At 29.6% G+C, this 15,114-nt stretch overlaps 1 protein-coding gene and 1 long non-coding RNA gene across 13 annotated transcripts in view; one reads left to right on the plus strand and one right to left on the minus strand.

Annotated features, from left to right (window-relative positions):
* LOC103572795 (uncharacterized) overlaps positions 1–15,114 on the minus strand; it is an 86,601-nt gene that overhangs the window by 19,619 nt on the left and 51,868 nt on the right. The window contains exon 1 of one of the 12 annotated variants that reach the window (XM_053739211.1): positions 12,651–13,007. The exons of the other annotated variants lie outside the window; for them this stretch is intronic. The gene's annotated coding sequence lies outside the window, so the exon portion shown is untranslated. Of the gene's footprint in view, positions 1–12,650; positions 13,008–15,114 lie in introns of those variants that run through there. 12 annotated transcript variants of the gene reach the window in all.
* LOC128667765 (uncharacterized) overlaps positions 1,944–15,114 on the plus strand; it is a 49,186-nt gene continuing 36,015 nt past the window's right edge. Inside the window, exons 1-2 of the long non-coding RNA XR_008403726.1 lie at positions 1,944–2,342; positions 4,468–4,629. This is a non-coding gene — a long non-coding RNA (uncharacterized LOC128667765). The remainder of the gene's footprint in view (positions 2,343–4,467; positions 4,630–15,114) is intronic.

Below are 15,114 nucleotides of genomic sequence, written 5' to 3' on the forward strand. Positions count from 1 at the left end.
TCACGAGAGTTCAAGTCATGTGCTTAATTGATGTGTATTTAGAGTGAAATGCCGGTAAAGACCGAGTTCATAAGTTTTTATGATGGATTTTTACACAATTTGAAAAAACTCCATGAACTTACATGAAATTTTATTTTTGTCGGCCTCGATGATAATTATATAAAATTTTATTAAGTTTCTTCAAATTTTTTGATTTTCTGTTGTAATGTGAAATTTAAAAAAACTTATACAAAATTTTGGGAAACATTGAACAATTTCACAAAATTATATGAAATTCAATCGATTGAAAAACTGGGTACTTCCAATTTTTGAATGCCATGAAAAAAAAATTATTTTTTTTTTAACACCCTAATGATTGTATAAAATTATATATATATATATATATATATATATAAGATTATATATAATTATATATGATTCTATATTAAAAAAATTTCTCGAAATAGTATTATATAGAATCATATATAATATATATGTAGCTCCATATATAATATATCCATATATATAATTTGGTATTTAATTTTTTTTTTTTTCAAAAATATTTTTTAATTATATATAACTTGATTATATGTAATCATATATGAAAAATGGCCAAATATAATTATATATAGTTATATATAATTATATACAGTTATATATAATTATATATGATTATATTTGGCCGTTTTTCATATATGATTATATATAATCGAGTTATATATAATTTTATATAATTATATATAAAAATTTTTTCTCGGGATATGACTTTCTCCGTTTAAATATTGTATTATGTATGATCATATATAATCATATATAATTATATATAATTCTTTATGGATATCTATACAAGATTATATATAATTATATATGATCATATATAGTTATATATAATTATGTATGATTATATATAAACATTATTTCTCGGGTACTTCGCGCGAGAGACTTACCGATAAACTTTAATAACAATTACTTTCATATATTATAATAGTTTTGATGCGGCGTAACAATTTTTCGTATGAGTATAATAATTTTTTGGATGCTTCATTTCCTGTTTCAAGGTTGGTCGACAGCATAATAAAAATGACTAGGTCTCGAGCCTACATATTTTTCCGTGTAGAATGTTCTAATTGATTTTGAACTATCTTCCTGATGAGCTAGATATATTGCTAAAGTCCCTAGTAAAAATGAAACGAGGCACTGGCTAGCGCCGCTAGAATCAATGCTAACGGTAGATGACAAACGAGGCGGCCCTTGTTTATTTTTAATAGAGGTGTCCCGAGTCAAAAAACAAATTCCAGTTTGAACCTCAAAATACTACGTGAGGTATTTGAGAGACAAGTTGGACTTTGGAGATTGAGAGCTGTGTGGAAAGAAATTCCTGTTTAGGCCTCAATGTTGTAGTTATGGGCGATTTTACATAATTGAGGGCTAAACTGGTATAAAAAAAAATTGCGGGGACCTCAAAATCTTCATAATATAAACAAATTTAGTGCTCCAGATTTAGACCTCAATTTCTCAAATGATGTAACCTACGCAGATTCCTCACTTTTTTTTGTAAAAAATAAATACTTTGGACGGAAAATCTCTAAAAAGTTGACCCAAAAATAAATAATCAATTATAAATTTGCAAAAAAATTACCGGAACCTCTATAAAGTATAACATATGAAAATGAATATTTATTTTTATTTATATCCATTCAAAAAAAATTTAATAGTTACTGTGAGAAAATAGTTAACTGAAAGAAAATTTAGTATACATTTCTTTGATTAGAATATAAAAATTTATTGAGGACAAAATGTTTGATTTTGTATTCTATATTAGTTAGGAAGTTTATAAAAAAAATTTTTTTCTGAGACTTATTAAAAGTTTGTCCAGGAATATATAAAAGCGAATAATAATAAATAAATAAATTAATTTTATTTTACCTGTAAATTTTTCTAAGTACTGTTGCGTAATCGCACTATATATTTAAATTTAAATATAGTTGCACTTCCGGCAGATAGAGGCAGCACCTACTGGGGCCTCGTGGCCTTTGAATTCAAACTTGACTTGCGCAGTGCGGCGCATGCGCATTGTTTTTCCTGCCTTTTGTCGAGAAGACCGACGCCATTATCTTTTTCGCAAATACATATTCTGGTGAAAACACGTGTTTTTCTAAATCGTATCATTTTGTGCTCATCTCGAGTTATTAATTAAAAATATTGATAAAAGTCAATTACGCACTCATCAAGCTCCATAAAAATATAATTATTTTCGTACTTGTGGGCACCAGAGCTCAAAAATAAAATAAACCAAGTTCAAGGACTCAAGTGATCAACACCACGTTTTTTTCAAGAGGTTAATTCGACGGAAATCCTTACAGGTGCTTATTTCTCCACTAAATAATTATATCAAGTGTTCGTAAATATAAAAGACTTAATTTATAGTAAATCAATTATCAACATGCTTAATATTTTAAATAAAATAAAATTAAATCCTCGCTCGGTAGCCTCTGCAATCATGCTACCACATGTTCAGAAATAAAATTCAATGCAGTGTAATTTAATTAAACTCATTAATATAAAGTAAACTAAGTGATCATAACTAATTAATACTCAATGAACTCAAATATTTATCGTAATTCAAGTGTTCAATAACTAACTTCGCTCGGTAACCTCTGCTTTCATGTTACTTATACTCATTACATTTTTTGCGATCTACTCAGTGTTCACTTTCAATTCAAATTAAATATTTTAATTATTTACTCGAGATCAATTATACATTTTGCATTCATTTAATTACGTATTCATGAGATCAGACAATTTAACCCAGTGATTATGTGCTGTGACAAATAAAATATTGTTATATTTTTTTTAATATGCGTATTTTCAATTATCCTAACCACCAACCAGTCCTGGCAGTTTCTTAATTAATTATTATTACAACAAAGTACTCAGATTTTTTTTTCATCTCGAAAATTCTTTAAGTCCAGAAAACGATAATTTATTGTTTGAGGATTTTGAGAGTTTTGTTAGAATTTAAAACCGATGAAGAGTTTGCATTTAGACCTCATAGTTCTCACTGAGAATTTAGAGTGCCAATATCGTATCATTTTCCGACCGGTAAATAAAATATCAGAGGAATTGAATTTTTTGAGGTCCAAACTAGAATTTGTTCTTTGACTCGGGCGTATTATCAATGAGATACGAGTAGTTAACATTGGACAGTATAAAAATTGTAAGCTTAATATAGTATAAATCTTTTTTCTTGTAAAATGTTCTACTATTAATTTATAGCAATTTAAAAAAAAGTTATTCAATTTACATACTTTTTAAATGGAAAAATTTGATATTCGAGAGAAAGTAGTTTAAATTAAATTTAAGAGCTAAAATTTTCAGGGAATTTTTTTCTCAATATAAACGGCAAAATTATCTTGTGTCGGATAGAAATACAAAAAATTCGTTTCCAGCGAAGCGGATTCAATTAGAACATAATTCATTTATCGATTATTTTCCGATTGAATCCGATTAAATCCGACAGAAAATTTTTCAATCAGTTTTAATCAGATTCAATCAGAAAATAATAATTCATTTATCGAATATTTTCTGATTAAATTCGACAGACAATTTCCAATCAGTTTCAATCGGAAAATAACAATTCAGATAGTATTAATAATTATTAAAATTTGGGCAGATATGAATTTCATTTATCATGAATTCAGCAATTTTTAAAATATCAAAGCATAGAATTTTATCTGTTTTTCCAATTTAATCAATTTTATAAAAAGTTAAAACAAGCATTTTTCAGGATTATATAAAAACTTCTTTTGAAGAACTGTATTGATTGAATTAAAACTATCACGAAAATAAAAGGAAACATTAATAAAAAATAATTTATATATTAGGTTGGTGAAAAACAAAAAAATTTTTTTTTTTGGTATCCAAAAATTGAAAGAATACCTAAAAACCATAATTTCGGTACCAATCCAAGCTCTTAATAATAATACTACGGTTTGCGTCAATCCGTTTTTCTTTTTTGTACTCTATAAACATGAATAAGTGAAATAGGTGAATATTCACTTATTCTAAGTGCCAATCGAACCACTTTTTAAAATAAGTGGTTTAGATTGCACTTGAAATTAGTGAATATTTACCGATTTCACTTATTCATATTTACAGAGTATTCAAATAACACGGGAAAAAAACTTTTCATTTTTTAGAATTTTCTAACTTTCAAGCTAATCAACGAATTATTATGCACGATAGATATTTTTATAGTAAATTGAATGCTCTACAATAAAAGTCTCATCTTTTTTTGATAAATCTAACTGTTCAAAAGTTATTTGACCTTAAAGTCAAATTTATAGCAAATTTTGAGATCTTATTACTTTTCCGGCGAAACTATCAGTTTTATCAGAAAATCTCACAGAAACTTTTTTGTAGGTAATTTCATTTCTCAAAAATTATTGTGAATAAAGTTTTTCAAAATTTCGTTTTTTTATTTTCTAGTTATTAACTAATAGAAAAAAAAGTTGCTTGAACCAAGAGAAAAATTTCTCAGGAGAAAAGATATACATGGAGGAGAGGAAATTCACCAGTCTTCGGCAACAGCAGTGGGAGTAGTCCGGTGCTCGCCACTAGATAGCGCCTACAACTTGTGTAGTGTCCCTGGTAAGAAACGTAGTTCAGACGTATCATATTCCAGACTTGGAAGTAATTCTGACAAGAGCACTCCTCTGTTCTTTGACAGAGTAACAAGTACCATTTTTGGTGGTAATATAGTATATCCTATATTACTCCATGACATGCAATCTAATTGTTAATATAGATTCAACGTAGATTTTGATATATTCGAGTTTTTAAATTTGCACCGTTTAATAATATATAAAATTATTTTTTCCCGGGAATCGGTAATTTTTTATTATTTTACAATCGAAACCTTCCGGAAATATCCGATTGAAACTGATTGAGAGTCCATCGGAAATTTCTGATTAACTTTCAATCGGAATCATTCGGAAGTTTCCGATTGAATCCGATCGAAACTGATTGAATGTCAATCAGAAATTTCCGATTTAATCTGATAGGACGTATTCAATCGGACTTTTTAATCAGGGGGGTTTCGTTTTTTGTCAAACTAGGCCCAGGAGGTAGCATCATAGATCACTCGATGACACGCAAAAATTCAACGTTAAAAATAATTTCTTAACTTATCTAACAATATGAATAAAAATAATAATGCATATCTCGCGTGGAATGTTGCACAGTTAAAAGAAGATAGCTCAACTATTTATTTACCTATATAATAACTTTCATTTTTTTTAATAATAATATCCTTCGCGAAATGGTTAGAACATAACCTCGACGATTTCGAAGACCGAAAATTTACATTTATGGTCTTTTTCCTAAGGGCCTAACATTTTCCATCATTAGGAAAAGTAAAAGTGGCTTTTCCTTTACAAAAAGGAACACATCACTTTACCGTATTCTGTATAATTTTTTAATTTCTCTGATATCGAATAAATATGATGATTATGCGACACTAGTAACTACTTCAAAACACATATTCAACTGACATACTGTGTATTTATTAAGGTCTGACATTTATATTATTTATCGAAAACATCATGTAATTGATTGTAAAATTGAAAACACCTTGGGTTTTTTTTCCGAAATCATTTAGAATAAATTTTTTATGTCTTCTTAAATTTCACATTTAAAAATTTGCGTTCGACCAAATTCGCTATTACGCTGCTCTCAAGCGGAGGAGTTTGGCAAAACGGAACCCCATTCAAAGTTCAATGGAGCGGGTAAATAAGAATAATTTAAAATTACCACTTTGTGGTAGATAATATCACTTGCGTGTGACTAACAACTAGTGATGTGAAGCTGACCGTCAGGTCATTTTTTGACCGTCACGTCATGGTCACAAGACCGCCAGCGGACCGTTCATAGAATGACGGACCGTTACAATTGTGGTGACATCTTACGAACGCCTTTCTAACTTTTATAAAAATTCAAATTTTGAAACCGCCATTTTCTTAAAAATACCACGAGATAAGGATATGAAGGGAAAAATAAATTTTCCAATCATTTGCAAAAAAGATTGCGTCTAATCATCTAGCTGGGTGTGACTGACAAAATTCATGACCAAGACCAAATTTGTGACCAAAAATTTGATGATGGTCACAAATCATTTAGCTAGATGTGACTGAACAAATTCATGACCAAGCCCAAATTTGTGACCGAAAATTTAATGACGGTTACAAATCATCTAGCTAGATGTGACTGACTAAATTTGCGACAAAAAATTTTTCTACGGTCCTCTGACTGGAAAATTTGTGACGGTCATTTTGCATTGGAACAGACTCGTCATTTAGGTCGGTTGGTCACAAGATCGTCTTGTGACCAAAACTCAAAATGACGGTCATTCAGCATCACTAAATATTACACATTAGGCCTCGTTGTTTGTGCATACGAGGCTGTGTCGGGCAATGAAAGGCTCTCTAGTGTTGAAAAATCAAGACAGATTTTAAGAACTTCAATGTTGAGTCCATCGTGCTTCTTCTTGAAACTACCCTGGTTGAAAGGAACCATTGGCCAAAGCTTGGACCAAGCCTTGGCCTGTCGTCAGCCAATGCTCCTCGGTTTAGCGCAAGGCTTGGGTCGAGCCTTGGTTGACCATTGGGCGAGCCATAGTTCAAGCCTTGGATGGTAGCCATGTTCCAAGCCTTGGGAAACAAAATTTCAAGCCTCGGCCAAGCCTTAGGAAACGAAAAATCAAGCCTCGGCCAAACCTCGGGGAGCAAAAAATCTAAGGCTCAACCAATGCTCAATCTATAATATTTTCATTCAAATTAATAAATATAATTAAAAAAAAGTTTGATCACACTTTTATGGACATTACATTGGAGCGTAATTAAATAATTACTGAATTAATGGGAAATGATGAATAAAATGATTTGGGTGCTACTGGGATTCGAACTGAGATCCTTCTGATTACTAGGCCGGGATGCTATCCACTGTGCTAAATCTGATGTTTAGATAATCATGATTTTTTGCTTGTCAATTATTTAAATACAATTAAATTCAGAAATATTACAGCGTAAAGATGAGGTGAAATGTAGTTTTATTTAATGAAAAAATTGTCTGATGAGTATTGACATATATATATGTGGTGGTTCGGCTTCACTCTGTGAGATGGCATTGCACAACTTGCCTCTCGCAATACCTCGTCCCTACACCAATTTCAATATATAACATTTCCAACATGTAACTTCCAACTCGGCGATTTAGGTGGGATATACGATAGACACACCTAGCAGAGGAGTCTCAGCTATCGTATACTTAAACGAAATGCCTCTTACCCCACAAATACATTTTTCCTTTGCTCCTCTCCTCATTATCATCCACAACGTTACACTCTTTGGTATGTAGTGATTTAGGCAGAAATTGCTTCAATCTAAACCTAAAGAGTCGTCGCTACATATATATATTAATTTGTAATTTTATGATTTGATGAAAATGAATAAATTAAGAGTAAGATCAAGTAGCACTACTATATTGTTTATTGAACTTTAACATTTATGTTAACTAAAGTTTTGTACAAAGCAATAACTAATTAAATGAAAATTATTTTACATCAAATAATTTTACTTTTTAGAAAATTTCAACTTTCAAATTTCAACAATTGATATTAATCGTATACTCGGTGGACCGTTATACCCTGGTCTTCTTTATATATATATATATATATATATATATATATATATATATATATATATATATATAGATACATGTAAAGTTGCTAATTTTAATATTAAATAAAAATTTAACCTAGGCCGATCCTTAGGCCGATGGTCAGCGATCGAGGCTCGATTTAACAGAAATCAAACCACAGGGCCTAGGCTTGGACCAGGTCTGGCCCCATGATCACTTCCAAGGCTTGGGAGATCACAACTGGCCCAAAGCTCGGCCAATTGATACCGTTGGCGATTCTTTCCTGGGTATTTATTCTAAGACGGTAATAAATAAGCATAAATTATAGATAGAAAAAATTTCTAAAATCTCACATTTTAAGGTACTATAGTATATGCTAACGTTTTTTACATTTTACAAGATAAATAATGATAAAATGTGATCACATTCAGTTGATAAAGTTTGAGTGAGACACAAATATTCAGAAAAAGCAGAAATAAGCTGTGTTTTAATTTTAATTAAAAAAAAAATATAATTCGTAATCATAAAACATTACTCCGACTCAAGAAAAGAGACAGGTAGGCTCTCGCTACACACTTACATATACATGTGTTTGACCATGTACTTGGCGCGAGATACTACCGTGCCTCTGGATAGAAAAATCACTTTTTTTTTATTACTCGAAACGTACTTCATGTTTCTGGATTATAAAAAAAATTATTCAATGAAACAAAAATATTAAACATTGTTATTACAATGTAATATAGGATCCTACCAAAAACAGATTCTCTGTATAAAGTCGCGCCAAGTACACGTTTAAAATTTTTTAAAAGTAAAAAAAAATTATTTTTTAAAAAAAAAATAGTCAAATCGAAAAAATACCAAGTACCTAGTATGATGCAAAATCATAACAAACATTTTCATAAAATTTAAAAATAAATTGTATAACAAAATTTCAATATACTTGGTGTGCTTACAAAAGAGTAAAAAAAAAAAAAAACATATTTGATTTTATTAGAAATTAATTTTGCTTGAGTACATGTAGTAACGCACACCAAGTACATTGAAATTTTGTTATACAATTTATTTTTAAATTTTATGAAAATGTTTGTTATGATTTTGCATCATACTAGGTACTTGGTATTTTTTCGATTTGACTATTTTTTTTGTAAAAAATAATTTTTTTTTACTTTTAAAAAATTTTAAACGTGTACTTGACGCGACTTTATACAGAGAATCTGTTTTTGGTAGGATTTATTTTTTTTTGTAGTGTTATTATATTTTTCAATTTTTAGTATTATTTGACGCATAATTCATTGTTTGTCAATAATAAAGTATTAATTAGAGATCTATACATATTTTCAACGCAATTACTAAATAAAAATGATAATTTAATAAATCTGTAGATAGCACTAAATTATATATATATACACTGTAGATCCCTTATTAAAGAGTTAGTTTTTAAATATAGACATTGCGGGTAGCTAGATAGAACATAAGAAAGTTAATCACGGATTATATTTTTAAAATTTTTAAAATTATCTGATGCATCATTAATTGTTAGTCAATAATAATTACTTAATTAGAGATAATTATACGTATTTTTGAAGCAATTACTACGTAAACATACTTCAACTGATCTACATTTATATCTATACATACATATATATATAGCACTAAGTTGCCCGATTTTGGTACTGTTTAGCGGATATAACTTTATATACAACAGAACAAAATTCAAAATTTTGACGTTATTATTGACTACAAGTTGTTACCAACATTCCTAGAAAGTTGACGATAATCGACTGCCGCAACCTGACGCCAACTTTCTGAGAAAATTGAAGTTAACTTTCTGTCAACCCTGTCAACTAAGGGAATGCCAGCTGCTGGCACACATTTTCTCAGAAAATAGGCGACTAATTGCCGTCAACTTATGGAAATGCCAACAATCTTTGCGGCCAACTTGATAACAAGTTGCTGCAGTTGGTTGCCACTAGCTCGCTTCCAACTTGATTATCAGAAATCGCTTATGGCTGAAGTTGTATATCTCAGCTCCACTTACTTAACTCCTCATTATAAACAAACTCAATGTAAACCGATCTGATTTATTCTGATTGCAATCGTTTTTTGGTCGTTTGTCGATCAATGTCGGTCTATCAAAATTGTTTGTGAGTTAATTGCTTAATTATGAAAAAGAAAATAAAAATTAGCCTTTAATTTTTTCCATTTGACCCCTCTACTTCGATATTTTATTAATTTTTCCATTTAAATCACTAGGAAATCATTTGTCGATAATTGCCGGTTAAAACAAAGAAAACAGTAATTTATTTATAATAAAAATGTAATCAAGAAACTAGATTTGCCATTAGTAGTCTTCAATAAAAATAATATTTTTTTTTGTATAACGATAATTAATCTTCCGATTAAAAATAATTATATGTTTCCATTCGTTAAAAACCCGATTTTCAAATTTTGCTAATAAGGTATTGACAGGTAGCGCCACAATGTTAGATGTACGAAATAACCCTAAAAGCCACCTTAGCTTGAAATTGATAGTAATTTGATAATTAAAATTATCGAAGTTTGCTGTCCGAATTGGCCGACAATTTAATATCAAAACTTGGAAAGAAAATTAACGGTTGATTTTTCCTTAATTTAGAGGTCACTTTTTGATTACTAGAAAAAAACACTAATAAAAGTTCCCATGAAATTTTCGTCAAATCTCTGATAACTTCGGGCTTTTCCGTTTTTCACGGTATTTTGTATACGACTTTTAAAATAAATTTGGATTCGAATTCGGGTAGTAAGTTTACGTCAAATTGTATCGCAAGTTTTATGCAAATTCTCGTCAAAAACGGAAGAGCCTGAAGTTGACGGACATTTGACGGAAATTTCGAGGAAACTTTCGCAACTTAAATTTTGCTAAGTAAACTGTACGATTAGGGAATATCCTTACAATTAGCATCGATTTTTTATAATATTACTCGATTAATATTATTGTACGAATAATTATTATTGTACGGCTAAGTAAGTAGAGCTCATTTTGATACGTCCTAGCGAATATAACTGCAATATCAAGAAGTTTAAATATTTTAAGTAGACACCCTAATAGCACAGTTTGTTTAGCAAAAGTTTCCTGGGAAATTTCATCAAATGTCCGTCAACTTCGGACAATTCTGTTTTCGAGGACAATTTATATACAACTTGCTATACAATTTGACGTAAATTTACTACCCGAACTAAAATGCAAATTCATTTCGAAAGCTTACTAGAAAAATTTTTCGTCAATTTCCAGGTAAATTTTTACTCCAATTTATTGTTAATTTCACTTGAAAAATTGTAAACTATTTTTTTATATTAAAGTTGTAGACATTTTCAAGTATAAATTTGATTACCTTCTTAAATGGTAAGAATGAACATTACCGACTTTTATGTGTAGCAAAAAGTGTTACCTCGAAATTGAGCAAAAATTAACCGTAAATTTTTCTTTTTAACTTTTGCTGTTAAATTGGCGGCAAATCAGTGCAGCAAATTTTCAGTAATTTCAATGTCAAATTACTGTCAATTTCAATCTAAAATAGCTATACGGAGTTCTTCAATTTAATTTTATTTAAGCTAATTGGTAAAAAATTGACATTAGTTTGATTGAAATAGTTGTCAAGTTTTTTCTTCTACTTATGACAATTCGCATGCAACTCACAACAATTTCAAGTAAAACTAAAGTAAGATGTAGAGTTTTTTCTGTAGTATTTATGCAAAATCGGGGAAAATTGATTGAAATTATAATAATGAACACTGACTTCAAATAAAGAAAATTCATCTTAAATATCAAAACGGATTTATTTATGATTATGAAACGTATTTATTTATGCTCATAAAAAATTTCCGTATGAAACTGTAGTAAAAAATACAGACCGAAGCACCCCTGGTGGCGCAATAATGAATCATTGCTATAAAAAAATTTCAATGTTTTACTGCATCATGGCATTTCTTATGACTTTTTATTCTCTGGCAGTGCCCTTTTTGCATGAAAAAATTTTGAAAACGTCTAAATTGGGGGTGCTATAGTACATTCTGGCCTAATTTCAATATTTAAATTAGTTCTCATAACTAAAATGAATAAAGTTTCATAATTTTAAGACGAACAATCAATTATCTTTCGAATATAGAAAGAATTTTTTGAAAATTTACTATTTTAAAAAAGTTTATAAAAATGAGTGCTAGAATGAGCCAAAAACCACTCTGTCTACGGTATATAGTAGTACGGTAGCTCGCGCCATGACACTTCACACATATACATGTGTTTAAACGTGTATTTGGCGCGAGACCCTACCGTGTCTCCTGATATACCATCAGAAGAGGCACTTGTCACTCTGTTGGATGACAAAGCAGAAGCTGTGCCAGAGTTGACCCCGAGTTCAGATGTAACAGAGTATATCTCAATCTCGCCAAGTTTTGGCCCTTTCATTGATTAATATTAATTAAGGGCGCCACTGGAAGATAGACTCGGCCTTTCAGAACCGGAGATGTTAGTTTTCAAAAATCAGGGTCGTTGAAAGTCACAAGAGTGAGGAAGGATGAGGAATTAACTTTATTTAGTACAAAATTTTATTTAGTATAATTAATCAATTCTATTTATTAATCGTCTTTTATACACTTGTAATTGAGAGAAGCTTATGGCATTACTTAATTCAAATAATCAAATTGATACATCCTATGTAAATAATGCACCTATTGATGAATTTGGTTTTGTACATAAATTACAATTGAATCCATTAGATACATAGTATAATCAAATCTATTTATCTCGAAACTTATAAACATTCGTATATGAATCGACATCGACTTACACTTTTAAATTGCTGCCGAAACCTTTGAACATTTTTAAAGCATTGGAAATTTGAGTTTGATTGATAGTCGACAAAATAAACATTTAATAACATTGATAACTAGAAATTGTCATATTATGTAATATATATATTGTAACGCCCACTTACTTTGTTTTGCATTATAATTAGCAGCTGGCTGCTTCAATCCGTCGGCAGGATAAGTTGCGTATGACCGTGGTTGAGCAGTAGTTAGTTACACTGTCTAACCATGCGTCTTTTTCTTTTTCATGTTACACGCCAAAAAAATACAATGACATGTCATGGCGGTATCCCAACCGATTTAGGCCGAAAAAGAGTTGAAGTCAACGATGAGCCGACCCGTGCCCCTCAGCGACGGATCGTAACGGAGAGGAACGAAGCAGAGATACTTCGTCTTGATATAGATATTAGCTCGCCACGTGCGAATAAAATATAAGAAATTATTGTTGTTTTCTTACCGGGAACACATTACTATGTAAACTTATAATTAACTAATTATATTTGCTTATCATTGCGCGTTTTACGCTGAATAAAATATTGTACGTTACTCACGTAAATCAATTACATTATATATTACATATTAGAAGCGTTAGTCATTATTTCAATTGTAAGAAATAAGTTCCTAACTTCCTGCGTAACAATACGCATACTATCATCGTCACGTTTGTCAAGGACATCCATCAGCGTGCCAACTAGATAAGGTAAGTCAGAGTTGACATAATCTAACTTCTTTGGTCCAGATAACTTGTGTTTGCATGCCGTAGTCATTACTTGATCGACGTGCGATCTTGTAGCCCACGCCCAGCCATCCTCAGACATCGTCAATTAGAATAAAGTAAATAGAAAGTGTATTACTGGCTAGGCTGTGCGTTACAATATATGTATATATATATATATATATATATATATATATATATATATATATATATATATATATGTATATGGGTCATTCCATGTCAAATCAACCAATATTTGGAATCGACCCCTTTTGATTTGGACGAATTTTGGTCAGAAGTTTCCTATTACCATATAACGCAATTCTGCCAAAGGAAAAAAATTTAAAAATTTTTCGTCAAAAGTTATGCAAAATTCAAAATTTCACGATTTTTCCAGTTTTTCAACTTTATTCTTTCAATGATTCGAAAACTATGATAGTTAAAATAACGATCGAAAGCTTTTTTTGAAAGGGATACTTGAAGCCATAAAAAAAAAAATATTTCAAAAAAAAGTTTGAAAAATGACAAATTTGTCAAATTTCGAATTCTTGAAATTCGTCAAAAATGATGATCGACATTAAATTTTTGGCTCAATTTTTTTTTGTATAACACCTTGTACTTATTTTAAAAAATTCTGAAATTTTCAGAACTGTGTTTTTTGTTTTTGCAAAAATCTGAATTTTTGAATTTAAAAAAAAAAATTTTTTTTTTTTGATTTCTTTGTTTAGTAGAGTTAAGCAATCGCGTAATTGAGTAAATATTAGCAGTAAAAATTTCATTTATTGTCATAATAATGTGAAAAAGACCATCATTGATGGTTATATTTTTATTTGTTTTATAGATATCGAAAAATAAGAATATAACTGTCACTAATGGTCTTTTTTCACATTATTATATAAAATGCAATAATTATATTTGATTGATATCGAGTAAATTAGAATATAACCGTCAGTAATGGTCTTTTTGCACATTATTATGTCAATAAGCTAAATTCTTACTGCTGAAATTTACAAAATTGATTGAATTCTCAACATGACTTCACTAAAAATAAAAAAAAAATTATTTAATAGAGTTCAAAAATTCATAATTTTTAATACTCAAAAAATACAGTTGATAGATATCAAATAAATAAGAATGTAACCGTCAATGGATTTTTTGACATTATTATGACAATAAGTGAAATTTTTACTGCTGAAATTTACTCAATTACGTGATTGTTCAACTTTACTTAACAAAAAAATCAATAAAAAGAATTTTTTTTTTTTTTTTCAAATTCCAAAATTCATATTTTTGCAAAAACAAAAAACACGATTCTGAAATTTTCAGAATCTTCTAAAATAAGTACAAGGTGTTATACATTAAAAATTGAGCCAAAAATTTAATGTCGATCATCATTTTTGACGAATTTCAAGAATTCCAAATTCGACAAATTTGTCATTTTTCGAAATTTTTTTTTGGAACCTTTTTTCTTATAGCCTCAAGTATTCCTTTCAAATAAAGCTTTGGATTGTTATTGTAACTATCATAGTTTTCGAGATATTGAAAAATCGTGAAATTTTAAATTTTGCATAGCTTTTGAAGAAAAATTTTCAATTTTTTTCCTTTGGCAGAATTGCATTATATGGTGATAGGAAACTTCTGACCAAAATTCGTCTAAATCAAAAGGGGTCGATTCTAACCATTGGTCGAATTGACCATCCCGCGATTACCAGAGTTGAGCAGCATCGACATGGGTCATTAATTGGACAAGTGACCCCTTAGTACAATAATAGTTAACCGATAGAAATTTTTTTTGTTTTCAATTTAAATTTAACCGACACTGATATTAATCAAGACAATAAATCTTAATTGAATTACTTAATTAATAATTTACAGAT

This window comes from Microplitis demolitor, chromosome 5 (genome assembly GCF_026212275.2).
Source record: "Microplitis demolitor isolate Queensland-Clemson2020A chromosome 5, iyMicDemo2.1a, whole genome shotgun sequence".
Classification (NCBI taxonomy): Eukaryota; Metazoa; Arthropoda; class Insecta; order Hymenoptera; family Braconidae; genus Microplitis; species Microplitis demolitor.